The sequence below is a fragment of the Canis aureus genome, chromosome 16 (assembly GCF_053574225.1).
Source record: "Canis aureus isolate CA01 chromosome 16, VMU_Caureus_v.1.0, whole genome shotgun sequence".
In the NCBI taxonomy this organism is placed as follows: domain Eukaryota; kingdom Metazoa; phylum Chordata; class Mammalia; order Carnivora; family Canidae; genus Canis; species Canis aureus.
Genome location: NC_135626.1, coordinates 58816349 through 58828153, shown reverse-complemented (window position 1 = coordinate 58828153; position 11805 = coordinate 58816349). Strand labels below are relative to the sequence as shown.

Below are 11805 nucleotides of genomic sequence, written 5' to 3'. Positions count from 1 at the left end.
TAAATAAATAAATAAATAAATAAATAAGACTTATTATGTAAAAACAACAAAAATTCTCCTGTCCTTCAAGCACATCCTCAGAAGTAACCATGACCACCTTCAATTTTCCAGCTGTTCAGATATTCCTTGCCGCATTTCCAGGTAACACTACCAGCCCTGGATTTTCAGTGTATGTGGACATCACGCCCTGGCTTTCTGCCCTAGATGAAGATGTACTTGTCTCCTCCTCCTCCTGGGTTTGGGGTTTTCCGCTGAGCATCCAGGGATCCGATGCTACAGTGTCCCGCGTACTGCTCACCACGGAGCTGAGAGTGTCCCGTGAATCGTCCTTTTCGTGTAGGACGTGGGACGTCACACATGCCCTATTCTGATCATTTACCTACTTTTCTGTGTACTTAGGGCTAATTCTTCACAAATGTTTTAGAAAGCCTTACAAATCCTTACCAATACTATTCTCTGCAAATACCTGTTTTTTAAAAAAAGATTTTATTTATTTATTTATTTAACATAGAGCTCGCACAAGTAGGCAGAGCAAGAGGGAGAAGCAGGCCGCCTGCGGAGCAGGGACCCCAGTGCGGAGCTCGATCCCAGGACCCCAAGATCATGACCTGAGCAGAAGGCAGACGCTTAACCAACTGAGCCACCCCGACACCCCACGATGAGACCTTTTTTTTTTTTAATTTTTTATTTATTTGTGATAGTCACAGAGAGAGAGAATGAGTCAGAGACACAGGCAGAGGGAGAAGCAGGCTCCATGCACCGGGAGCCCGACGTGGGACTCGATCCCGGGTCTCCAGGATCGCGCCCTGGGCCAAAGGCAGGCGCCAAACCGCTGCGCCACCCAGGGATCCCACGATGAGACCTTTTAATCTAAGATGATGTCTTGGTCTTTGTGTGATCCTTTCTTTCCCTTTGTTTTTTCTTTTTTTTCTTTTTCTTTTTTTCATTTAGATTTTTTAAAAATTTATTTATTCACGATATTTATATAGAGAGAGGCAGAGACACAGGAGGAGGGAGAGAAGCAGGCTCCATGCAGGGAGCCCGACGTGGGACTCGATCCCGGGACTCCTGGATCACGCCCAGGGCCAAAGGCAGGTGCTAAACCGCTGAGCCACCCAGGGATCCCCCTCCTTTGTTTTTTCTGAGGTGACTATTTTCAGAGCATAAACAATACATTGTATTGTCCTTTTTCTGCTACTTTCTCTCACTTCATCTTTCTGTTTTACTTTCTGGGAAATTGCCTCATGCCCTTCTCTGAGCCGACCCCTGTGGCCCACGCAACCACCACTAATTTGATTTCTATCACCTTATGTCAATTTTTCCTATTCCAGAATTTCGTACAAATGGCATCAGTTTGTACTTTGTGTTTGGCTTTTTTCACCCAGTGTGTCATTTTTGAAATGTATGCTGCTGCGAGCATCGGTGGTTTGTTCCTTTTTATGGCAGAGCGGTATTCCATCGGATGGCTCCGGGGGTTGTTTATCCAGGCCCCTCCTGAGCTGTTTCCAGTGTGGGGCCACTGTGATTACAGCTTCTGTGAACGCTCTTGGACAAGGCTTTTGTGTATAGCTTTTCTTTAAAATCTCCTTTCACCTGGATGGGCCTCAGGAAGAGATGACAAACACATGTGATCCACCTGCCATGCTTGACTGGTCTTTCCTGAGTTGATTCTTTCTCCCTCCTTTTTAAAGATTATTTACTTTAGAGAGAGAGAGAGAGAGAGAGAGCACGTGAAGGGAGCAGGGGCAGAAGGAGATGGAGGAGAGGGAGAGGGAACCTTAAGAAGACTCCATGCTGAGCTTGGGCTTGATCTCATGACCCTGAGATCACGAGCTGAGCCAAAACCAAGAGTTGGCTGCTCAACCAACTGTGCCACCCAGGTGCCCCTACCCTGAGTTTATTCTTTTTTTTTAAAAGATTTTATTTATTTAATTATTCATGAGAGAAACAGAGAGAAGCAGAGACACAGGCAGAGGGAGAAGCAGACTCCCTGCCACCCAGGAGCCCCTGTGAATTGATTCATAAGAGTGGGCCTTGGTAGGCACACCTGGGGGCTCAGTCAGTAAAGCATCTGCCTTCAGCTCAGGTCATGATCCTGGGACACTAGAATAGAGCCCTTTGTCTGGGTCCCTACTCACTGGAAAATCTGCTTCTCCCTCTCCCTCTGCCTCTCCACTCTGCTCATGATTTTTCTCTTACAAATAAATAAATAAAATCTTAAGAAGAAAATAAAAAGAGTAGGCCTGGATAGGGGCACCTGGGTGGCTCAGTTGGTTAATGTCTGACTCTTGTATCCTGCTGGGGCTGTGATCTCAGGGCGCAGGATCAAGTCTTGCATCAGGCTCCATACTCATCAGGAGATCTGCCTGAGATTCTCGCCCTCTCCCTCTGCTCCTCATCTCCCCCCGCCCCAAATAAATAAATAAAATCTTAAAAAATAAAAATAAAAAAGAGTATACCTGGGTATGTGGCAGAAACCAGACAGGAAAGGAGGTACATGCAGAAGGAGAGGAGGTGGGAAGCCGCCTGGCTTGCTCAGTCCACGGGAGGGGGATTGGCCAGTGTGACTCTTCTCAAGAGCACTTCTGGCTATGTCACGTGTCTCCATGTTGAGAGCACTGACTTCCCTCACGTACAGGCCCTCAGAGCAGGACCAAGGTCTGCCCCTGCTCCCACTCATCTTCCCATCTGCCCTCCTCCTGGGACCAGTCTCACCGACGTGACTCAGAGTCACCATCTCCACCCTCCATCTCCTACCTCTGCCCTCTGCCCTGAATGAACACCCTCCCACTCTCCCCCTTCATGGGGGTAACTCCCTACATGACTCAGATTCAGGGTCCCAGGGGCTGAGTCCCCCACTGGGGTCCCCTCGCTGGCAGAACACCATCCTGGGAGAACTCACCCCAATCCTCTCTGCCGCCCTCTGCTTGAGAAGGCAGCTGGTTGCACATGCGGGGGGGCCCCCAGGCTGGTACCCAGACCAGTGACAGCGCCAGCAGTGCCACACCCTTAATGGAAGGGCAGCCTGGGGCCCATCAGGACCGAGTGTCCCCTGACACTGTGACTCCAGCTGGCCAGAGCTCCGGGAAGCCCACCTCTTCCAGTCCACCCTTCATCCTGAGCCCTTTTCTTTATTTATTTTTAAAATCTTATTTATTTATTCATGAGAGACACAGAAAGGCAGAGACACAGGCAGAGGGAGAAGCAGGCCCCCCGCAGGGAGCCCCATGTGGGACTAAATCCCAGGACCCCGGGATCACACCCTGAGCCAAAGGCAGATGCTCAACCACTGAGCCACCCATGGGCCCCAAACCGAGCCTTTTTATCTGGTGGATGGAGAACTCAGTTTGGGGGATAACCTCCAACACAATCCCTTTCCCTGCTTCACCTCAGCAATCTGACACATGACTCAAAGTCAGGACAAGTGTTAGGAGTTCTGTCCACTTCCTACGTCACACTCATGTCTCTCCCCTGCTCCCAGCATAGACTGCCACCGGGATGCTCCTGGCTGCTGCCTGGAGTTCAGATTTGTTGGGGAAGGTCTTGGGCTGGGTCCTGAGCTCTGGGAGGCCACCACGCCCGCTGGCTGGGCCTCTGGCAAACCTAGGCTTCAGGTGTGGTCTGAGGGATCTGCAGGCCCAGACTCCTGGGGTGGGGGGCCAGGGGTGGAGGGTCAAGCTGGTCTGTTTGCCCTCTCTGTGGGAGGCTGGGGGCAGCTGGAATGGCCCTCAGTCATGGAGGCAGGGGCTTTTAGTCTGCAGGACACTTTAGGAGCCTCCTAGTGTCATCTACAGGTGAGGAAACTGAGGCACACAAAGTGGAATAGGTCTGAGGATGTCAGCACAGATTCTCTTAGGTTCCGTTAGCTAGGGGACCCAATTGGACATTTGTCACCTCTCCATTCACTGCGACCCCAGTGCCTCTTTATTTTATCACGTTGGTGATGTGTGTGCCTCTCCTGCTGGGTGGGGAGCTCCAAGAGCGCAGAGGCAGTGCCACGTTCTCCACGGCACCTGCAGGGTCCGGTCGGCACATGGTGTGTGCTCAACAGAGTGTAGCAGAAACGATGGGGGGGCGAGCAGGGCGCACCCCAATTTTCCCAGTGACTTATCAGCAGCAGAGCTAGATCCAGCAGCTAGGACTCTGAGCTGGGAAGACAGTGGGGAGCCAGGAGAAGGCGGCTCAGGACCCCCAGGCCTCGCCTCCAGCCCAGCCCTCCCCCCTGCTGAAGACGGAAAGGTGTGCGGTGCCTGCAGGTAAGGCGCACTGAGGAGCCTAAGGGAGGTCGCGGCCCGCGCCCCGGCTTAGTGCACCAGGGCCCGCACCTGCCTCCGGGACGCCAGCCCCTGCCTGCGGGGGGCGCGAGTGGGGCTCCTCCTGGGCCCCCGCCCATCTCTCGGCTGGGGACTCGGCTCTCAGGAGCCCGCGGGCGGCCGAGAAGGCGGCAGAAAGCGCTGAGTCACGTTCAGGGCCTGGGGGGGCCCCCCGGGGAGCCCGGCCTTCCTGGCGCGGGCTGCGGGAGCGCGCGGGCCCGCGGGGGGTCGGGGCTGCGGGGGCGGGGGCGCATCCGGGGTGCGGCTGGGTGCAGGAGGCGACGGGGGGCGCTCCGGGGCTTGGGGGTGTCGCCCGGAGCCCCCGCGCAGGGCAGCCCGGCCGCGGCGTCCTCGGTTGCCAGGAGCCGCAGGACCGAAATGCGGGGGGTGCCCGCGGCTGACGTCACGGCGCCCGCTGGCCCGGACCCCCTCCGCGGGCGGGTCTAGGCGACGGGGTGGGGGGCGCCCCCCACATGGCAGCAGCCGCCCTGGCCGCCGGGCTCGGCCCGCACCCCGGGCCCTCCCGAGTCTCCCTCCCCCGCGGGCTTTCTTCTCGTCCCCACGTTGCTCTTTTCAGCCCCTTTCCGCCCCCACCCCCGCCCGGTTCCACCGTCCACCTGCCCTCCGCTGCTCTCTTCCTTTCTTTGCACCCCCGGGACTTTCTCGCAGCTTCCAGCCGCCGGGAGCCGCCGAGAGGCCCGTGGGTGTCGGGCGCCCCCTCGCGGCCCCCTGTGCGCCCGGCCTGGGGTGGGAGAGACCCGGCGCTGGCCCCCCAGCACCCCTTACCGGTCGGGGGCAGGGTGCAACTCCTGACGGGGGGGGGGGCGCCCCCCAGCGGCCCGGCTCACAGGGTTCTGGAAAGCAGAAGGCCCTTGGGACTGAAGAAGCCGCAGGGGAGCCGGCAGAGAAGGGGCAGATGTTGCTCCAAGGAGCCAAGGCCCGCCTCTTCAGGTTCTTCACACATTTGTCCATAGAACCTCCTCAGGGACCTGCTGGAAGTCTGTGGTCTGACCTGCAGGGGAGAGAAGGGCGTGAGAGAGAGAGTTGTGGCAGGGCAGAAACGGGGAGTTGAGTCAGGAGTGGCCCCCTGACCCTGGCCTTTGGGGACTGGCCTCCCCAGCTGGCCTCCTGCCAGGCCTTCACCCTGGGATCAGAAGCAAATCCCTGCCTTCTCCAAGCTGGGCTGACTGGGAGCTAGAGAGTTTGAAAAGCTAATAGGAAATTTCCCTCAAGTGTTGGTCATCCTCCAGATCCACACAGTGGAATGCCTCTTGCCTGGTGGCCAGTGTCAGAGCCTGTGGCCAGTGGCCAGGGTTTTCCGGTGTCCTGGCCACCGAAGTTCCCCAGGCCCAGGGACAACACAGGGGCTGTGGCTTGTGTATGGCCAGCAGCAGGGTAATAGCTGGGTGCCCCTTGACCCACCTGCCCCCTTTGGGATCTAAAAGGCTCCTGGCCAAACTGACTTCTTCAGGCTCCTCCCCAGTAGCCCTGGCTCTTAAGGCCTCCAAGATGTGGGACTGTGGTCATGGCCCTGGAGCATCCAGCTGGGCCCAGGAAGGTCATTCCCATGTTTCTGTGTGAGCCCGTCTATAACGTCTTGAGAGACAAAATTGAGGGTCTCCTTCCAGGCCTGGGTCTGGCACCTTCTAGACACTTCTGGCCCTTCTATACACTTCCCCTTCCCTGAGGGCACTCATTACCACCACTTCTCCCCCATGCACACACAGGCTGTTATGAGGAGCCAGGAGTAACCATATAAAGGCTCAGCATGGTGCTAGGCACATGGTAATACTCATACCGCAGGCCGACTTCCTGGCCTGTAAGTGTGGGAAATGTCACTCACACGTCCCCTTAGCCAGCACCTTGTGGCTCCTGCTCTTTAAAAAAAACCTATCCAATGTTTGGCACTCACGACCTGCTTGATTTTGTTTCCTTGCTCTTGAATGGCCTCACTGGATGGCACCAACTGGGCTGCTCCGGGTGCTGGTCAGGGACTCAGGACTGGTTTGGGGCAGACAAAAGGAAGTAGGGGGTTCCAAAGGTTCTGGATAGACCAACAGTTTGGAACTCAAAACATTTTTCTTTTTTCCCCCTAGCTTTATTGAGATTTAGAACACATTTCTAAGCAGTGGTAGCTGCAGACACCTATGTAACTCCTAACAGTCCCCATGTATAGCCAGAAAGGCCAGTGGAAATCTGGGGTGGGCACTGCTGAGCATCGCTTGAGCACCTCCTATATGTCAGGCTCTTTCTATATGCTGTGTCACTTAGTTCCTGTGGCAAGTTAGTCAGCAGGGCCTTTCCTTAGCTGAAGCAGCACAGCTAGTGGCTGGCAGGCCTGGGAAAAGGCCAGGCCCATGTCACCTCACAGCCCAGCTCTCCCTCCCTGCTCTGTGCCATGGTGGCACCAGCTGGGATTTCACCAGGAGTCAGATGCCTCATGGAACACACTCCTTTGGGAAGATGTGTCCAAAGCCAGACTCCCATCTGCTCCACAGACCTCTCCTGGGACCTGCTCTGGGTAAGGTGACAAAGCAGGGTGGAAGGCTGGGGTGGATCCAAAGAAAGGCAGGAGAGGGTAGTGATTCTTATCAGCCACGTCTCTGCTCACGTTTCTGCTCCTTGTAAGTATGTTGCTGTGATTCTCAGGGCAGAGAGGTTCACAGTTGCCTCGACAGGCGCCCCAATTTCTTTCCCCTTGATTCCCCTCTCTGAGACATGTACTCATGGGCTTAATTTACTGCCTTGGTAGTCTCTCCTTGCCCCTGCCCCTGCTCCTCCTTTGTCCTCCTGCATTTAGCCATCATGCATTTATTTATTTGCTCATCATAGATTTGTCTCTGTGTCAGACCAAAGCTGGGCGTTGGGGAGGCAGCCTGTTAGAAGGCCAGTGCAGGCCTTCCTGTCACCTACCTGACACCATCAGCCCTGGAGGCCGAGCTTCCCTCTGGCTTTTGTCACTCAACTGTGAAGCTCGGTTGCATCTTGCCTGCCTTTGATCTGCCCTCAGCAGGGCTTCCTGGGGCCTGGCCACTCCTTGCTCTAGCTCTGGCCTGGGAGGCTCTTCCTGGCAGTGGGTCCTGCTCTCTGCTGGCCACTTACTTGCTCCAGGAAGACTCTGGTCCAGCTTTCCAGACTCCCTTTCTGAAGTCACACTTTGCCTCTAGCCCTCAAGTGGGCAAGGTCTCAGCCTCTTTGAAGACCTGACTTCAAACCAGTTTACTCAGGGGACATTCAATTTGCAATTGTGAAATCATTTTGAAGTTCACCTGAAAAACAAAACAAAACAGAATATCTAGGAAGTTTTCTTGAGAACCAAGAAAGAAATATGAAACATTACATGTATTAAACAGTAAAAGTCATGTTACTTTAACTGGTCTGATGCTGGTACTGAAATAGGTAAAAGCAGTTCAGTAGAAAAGAATATACTCCCCCCAAATAGGTTTAAATTTATATGGAACTTATTTATGATATAGGTACCATTTCAAACTAGTGATTGAATCATGAATTATTGAAGAAATAGTATTGGGACCATTGGTTATCCATCTGGGGAAAAATTCAGATGGCTCAATGATCTAACATAAATATATATACATAAATATATATATATAAATATATATATTCAATAAATATATTTATATATATAAATATATATTAAATATATATATATTTAATATATATTTATTTTTATGATCTAACACATACACACACACACATATATATATATATATATATAGAGAGAGAGAGAGAGAGAGAGAGAGAGGAAGAAGCAGGCTCCCCACAGGGAGCCTGATGTGAGACTCGATCCCAGGACCCCGGGATCACTACCTGATCCAAAGGCAGATGCTCAACCGTTTAGCGACACAGGCATCCCAAATTTCTTTAATATACAAAGGAGGGATCCCTGGGTGGCGCAGCGGTTTGGCGCCTGCCTTTGGCCTAGGGCGCGATCCTGGAGACCCGGGATTGAATCCCACGTCGGGCTCCCAGTGCATGGAGCCTGCTTCTCCCTCTGCCTGTGTCTCTGCCTCTCTCTCTCTCTGTAACTATCATAAATAAATAGAAATTTTAAAAAAATTAAAAATATTAAAAAAAATAATATACAAAGGATTCTGCAAAACTAGTATAGCCAATAAACAAGAAAGATACTCAAACTTACTTTTCTTAAGTCAGATATTGCTGACATGCAATGTTATGCTAGTTTTAAGTTTGTCCAACAACTACAACACAGTCCAATAACTATGGGCAATTAGGTACATTAGCTCACCACTAGAAGGGCAGTTACCCTGTGTCAGCACATAAAGTTATTATATTAACCATGTTCCCAAGTCTTTTAATTTCCTCAAACTTTTTTTTTTTTAAGAGAAGGAAAGGGAGGGACAGAGGGAGAAAGAGAATCCTAAGCAGGCTCTATCATACTTGGTGCACAGCCCAACTTGGGACTTGACCTCATGACCCTGATATCATGACCTGAGCCAAAATGGATAGTCAGACACTTAACCAACTGAGCCACTCAGATGCCCCTCAAACTTACATTAATTAATTAATTAATTAATTAATTAAAGATTTTATTTATGTATTTGAGAGATAGAGAGTACCAGAGAAGCGGAAAGGCAGAGGGAGAGGGACAAGCAGACTCCCCACTCACGGGGCTCAATCACAGGACCCCAAGATCATGACCTGAGCTGAAGTCAGATGCTTAACTGACTGGGCCACCCAGGTGCCCCTCAAACTTACTTTTTTCTTTTTAAAGATTTTATTTATTCATGATAGACACAGAGAGAGGGGCAGAGACACAGGCAGAGGGAGAAGCAGGCTCCATGCAGGGAGCCTGGCGTGGGACTTGATCCCGGGTCTCCAGGATCACACCCTGGGCTGAAGGCAGCAGTAAACCGCTGAACCACCCGGGCTGCCCCAAACTTGCTTTTTTTTTTTAAGATTTTTTTAAATGTATTTGTTCATAGAGACACAGAGAGAGAGAGAGAGAGGCAGAGACACAGGCAGAGGGAGAAGCAGGCCCCATGCAGAGAGCCCTACGTGGGACTCGATCTAGGGTCTCCAGGATCACGCCCTGGGCTGCAGGCGGCGCTAAACCACTGCGCCACCGGGGCTGCCCCCAAACTTACTTTTAATTGAAGAAAAATTAAACACGAGATGCTATTTACAATTTATATATATATATATTTTTAGGATTTAATTTTCTAGGTTTACAGGAAAAGTTGTGCAGAAAGTACAGAATTCCCACATGTCTCCCCTTGTCTCTTTGCAAGAGTTAGGATTTCTAGCGCGATGTTGAGCAATGGTGAGAGTGGACAGCCTTGCCCAGCTCCCCATCTTAGGGTGAAAGTGTCGAGCTTCTCACTACTAGGTAATGATGTTAGCTGTAAGTTTTTATTGTTGTTTTTATTAAGGATGTTTTTATTAAGTGGAAGGAGTTATTCTTTATTCCTGGTTTTTGATGAAAATTGTCACGAATGGATGTTGGATTTCATCAAATGCTTTTTTTTTGCATCTATTGGTATGATCATATAATTTTTCCTCTTTTGCTTATTGAAATGTAATTTATTACCTTAATTGACTTTCAAATATTGAACCAGCCTTTCGTACTTGGAATAAATCTCACTTGTATAATCATTCCATGGTGTATAATTCTTTTTAGACATTGTTGGATTAGATTTGCTAATATTTTGGTATTTCTGCATCTAGATTGGTCAGCAGTTTTTCCTTCTTATAATATCTTTAGCTGGTTTTAGTTTTAAAGTGATATTGATCTCAGGGAATAGATTTTTTTAAGATTTTCTTATTTATTCATGAGAGACACAGACTGAGAGAGAAAGAGGCAGAGACACAGACAGAGGGAGAAGTGGGATCCATGCAGGGAGCCCGATGTGTGACTCGATCCTGGATCCCAGGATCAGGACCCGAGCTGAAGGCAGGCGCCCAACCACTAAGCTCCCCAGGCATCCCACAGGGAATAGATTTAGAAGTATCTTCTCTGCTTCCATTTCCTTTTTTTTTTCCTGCTTCCATTTCCAAAGGGAGTGTAGAGAATTGATATCATTTCTTCCCTAAATCTTTGGTAGAATTTATCAGTAAAATCATCTGGACTTGGTACTTTCCGTTTTGGGATTTTAATCATTGTTGATTAAATTTCTTTAATAGGGGTGCCTGAGTGGCTCAGTCAGTTAAGCATCAGCCTTCAGCTCAGATCATGATCCCAGCAGGGATCCTGGGATGGAGCTCTGCTCAGCAGGGAATCGGCTTTCCCTCTGCCCTTCCTCTCTTTGCTTGTGTACTCTCCTGCCCTCTCTCCCTCAAATAAATAAATTAATTAAAAATAATAATAAAAATAAAAAACAAGAGCTTATTCTGTGTATAATGTGTTTGGATTTGTACAAACGCACTGGGAAAGTAGTAACTGGTTATGTTTGGGACAAAGGAGCTTGGGGCTTAGCGGGAAGAGGGCATCTTCTGTTTTTCATCTTATACCCTCCTTACCATTTGAATTTTTAACCTTGAATAAGAATTACATTTGGAAAATAGTTTTAAAACCAAACTGCAGGTTTGAGCTCACAGGTATTTCAAAGCATGCTAACCATTTCCTGTGCACCCTCTTCCTTGTAAGAAAGGACATGAAAGGCTGCCCACCCCTGGGGTCTGGACACCTTGGTCCTTTGTCTCAATTTATATCTGAGAGGATTTCAAAGAAAAGAAAAAACAGCCTCCTGACCACTCTTTCAGATGGCACTGTTGATGGCTGATGGTTTCTAAATGAGCAAGACAGGCTATTTTTTATCATTACTGAAAAAAGGAAAATTTGCTTCCTTAGAAGTGTTTTAATGGAAAGGTAATTTAAACTCATTATCTTTAGAAACTAGAGAAACTGAATCATCCATATCTACTCTACTTACCATTTTAGTATTTTGTGTTTTCCTTTTTTGCAGTGCATCGCCCATATTTCCAATGGCTGTAATCCCAGCTGTATATGTCCTGGCATATACAATGCCAGTATTGTTCCTGGACCAGGAAACATTCATCTGGAGGAATTGTATACCTGGTTCCTTAGGAAGAACACAAAGTCTGGAATTAGGAAGCTACGAAACTAACGAACATGCTGCTGGGAGAGAGAGCTCTTCCACCCTCCTTTCCTCTGGAAAGAGAATCTCTGTGAGTGGGCAGTGGGGGGCCTGCCTATGATTGCCACTTCTGGTTCCACACAAGTTTCCAAATTAAAAGCAAGGTGTCTGAGGCTGTAACTGAAACACCACTTGCTCCTTTTGCTAAAGCAGCTTGTTCTGAGTACAGGCTGGGGAAGTACAGCTTCTACTGAATCAGTGTCTACTTGTCAACACATGCCTGACATTGGGTTGTGAACAATTTAAACTCATCTTTCATTCTGTTTGCCTTTTACTAGATATAGTTGTCATAAATATAACCTGCTTTTTGCAACAGATTTTCTTGAAAATAAAATTGGTAGCTTTGCATAGCAACA

General features: G+C 49.7%; 1 long non-coding RNA gene across 1 annotated transcript; it reads right to left on the bottom strand.

Moving 5' to 3' along the window:
- Positions 1-5070: 5070 nt before the first annotated feature.
- LOC144287048 (uncharacterized) lies at positions 5071-11783 on the bottom strand. The gene is made up of 3 exons (XR_013354965.1): positions 11225-11783; positions 7416-7582; positions 5071-5325 (listed from the first exon to the last, which is right to left on the bottom strand). It is a non-coding gene; the product is annotated as an uncharacterized LOC144287048 (long non-coding RNA).
- Between the last annotated feature and the right edge of the window lie 22 nt (positions 11784-11805).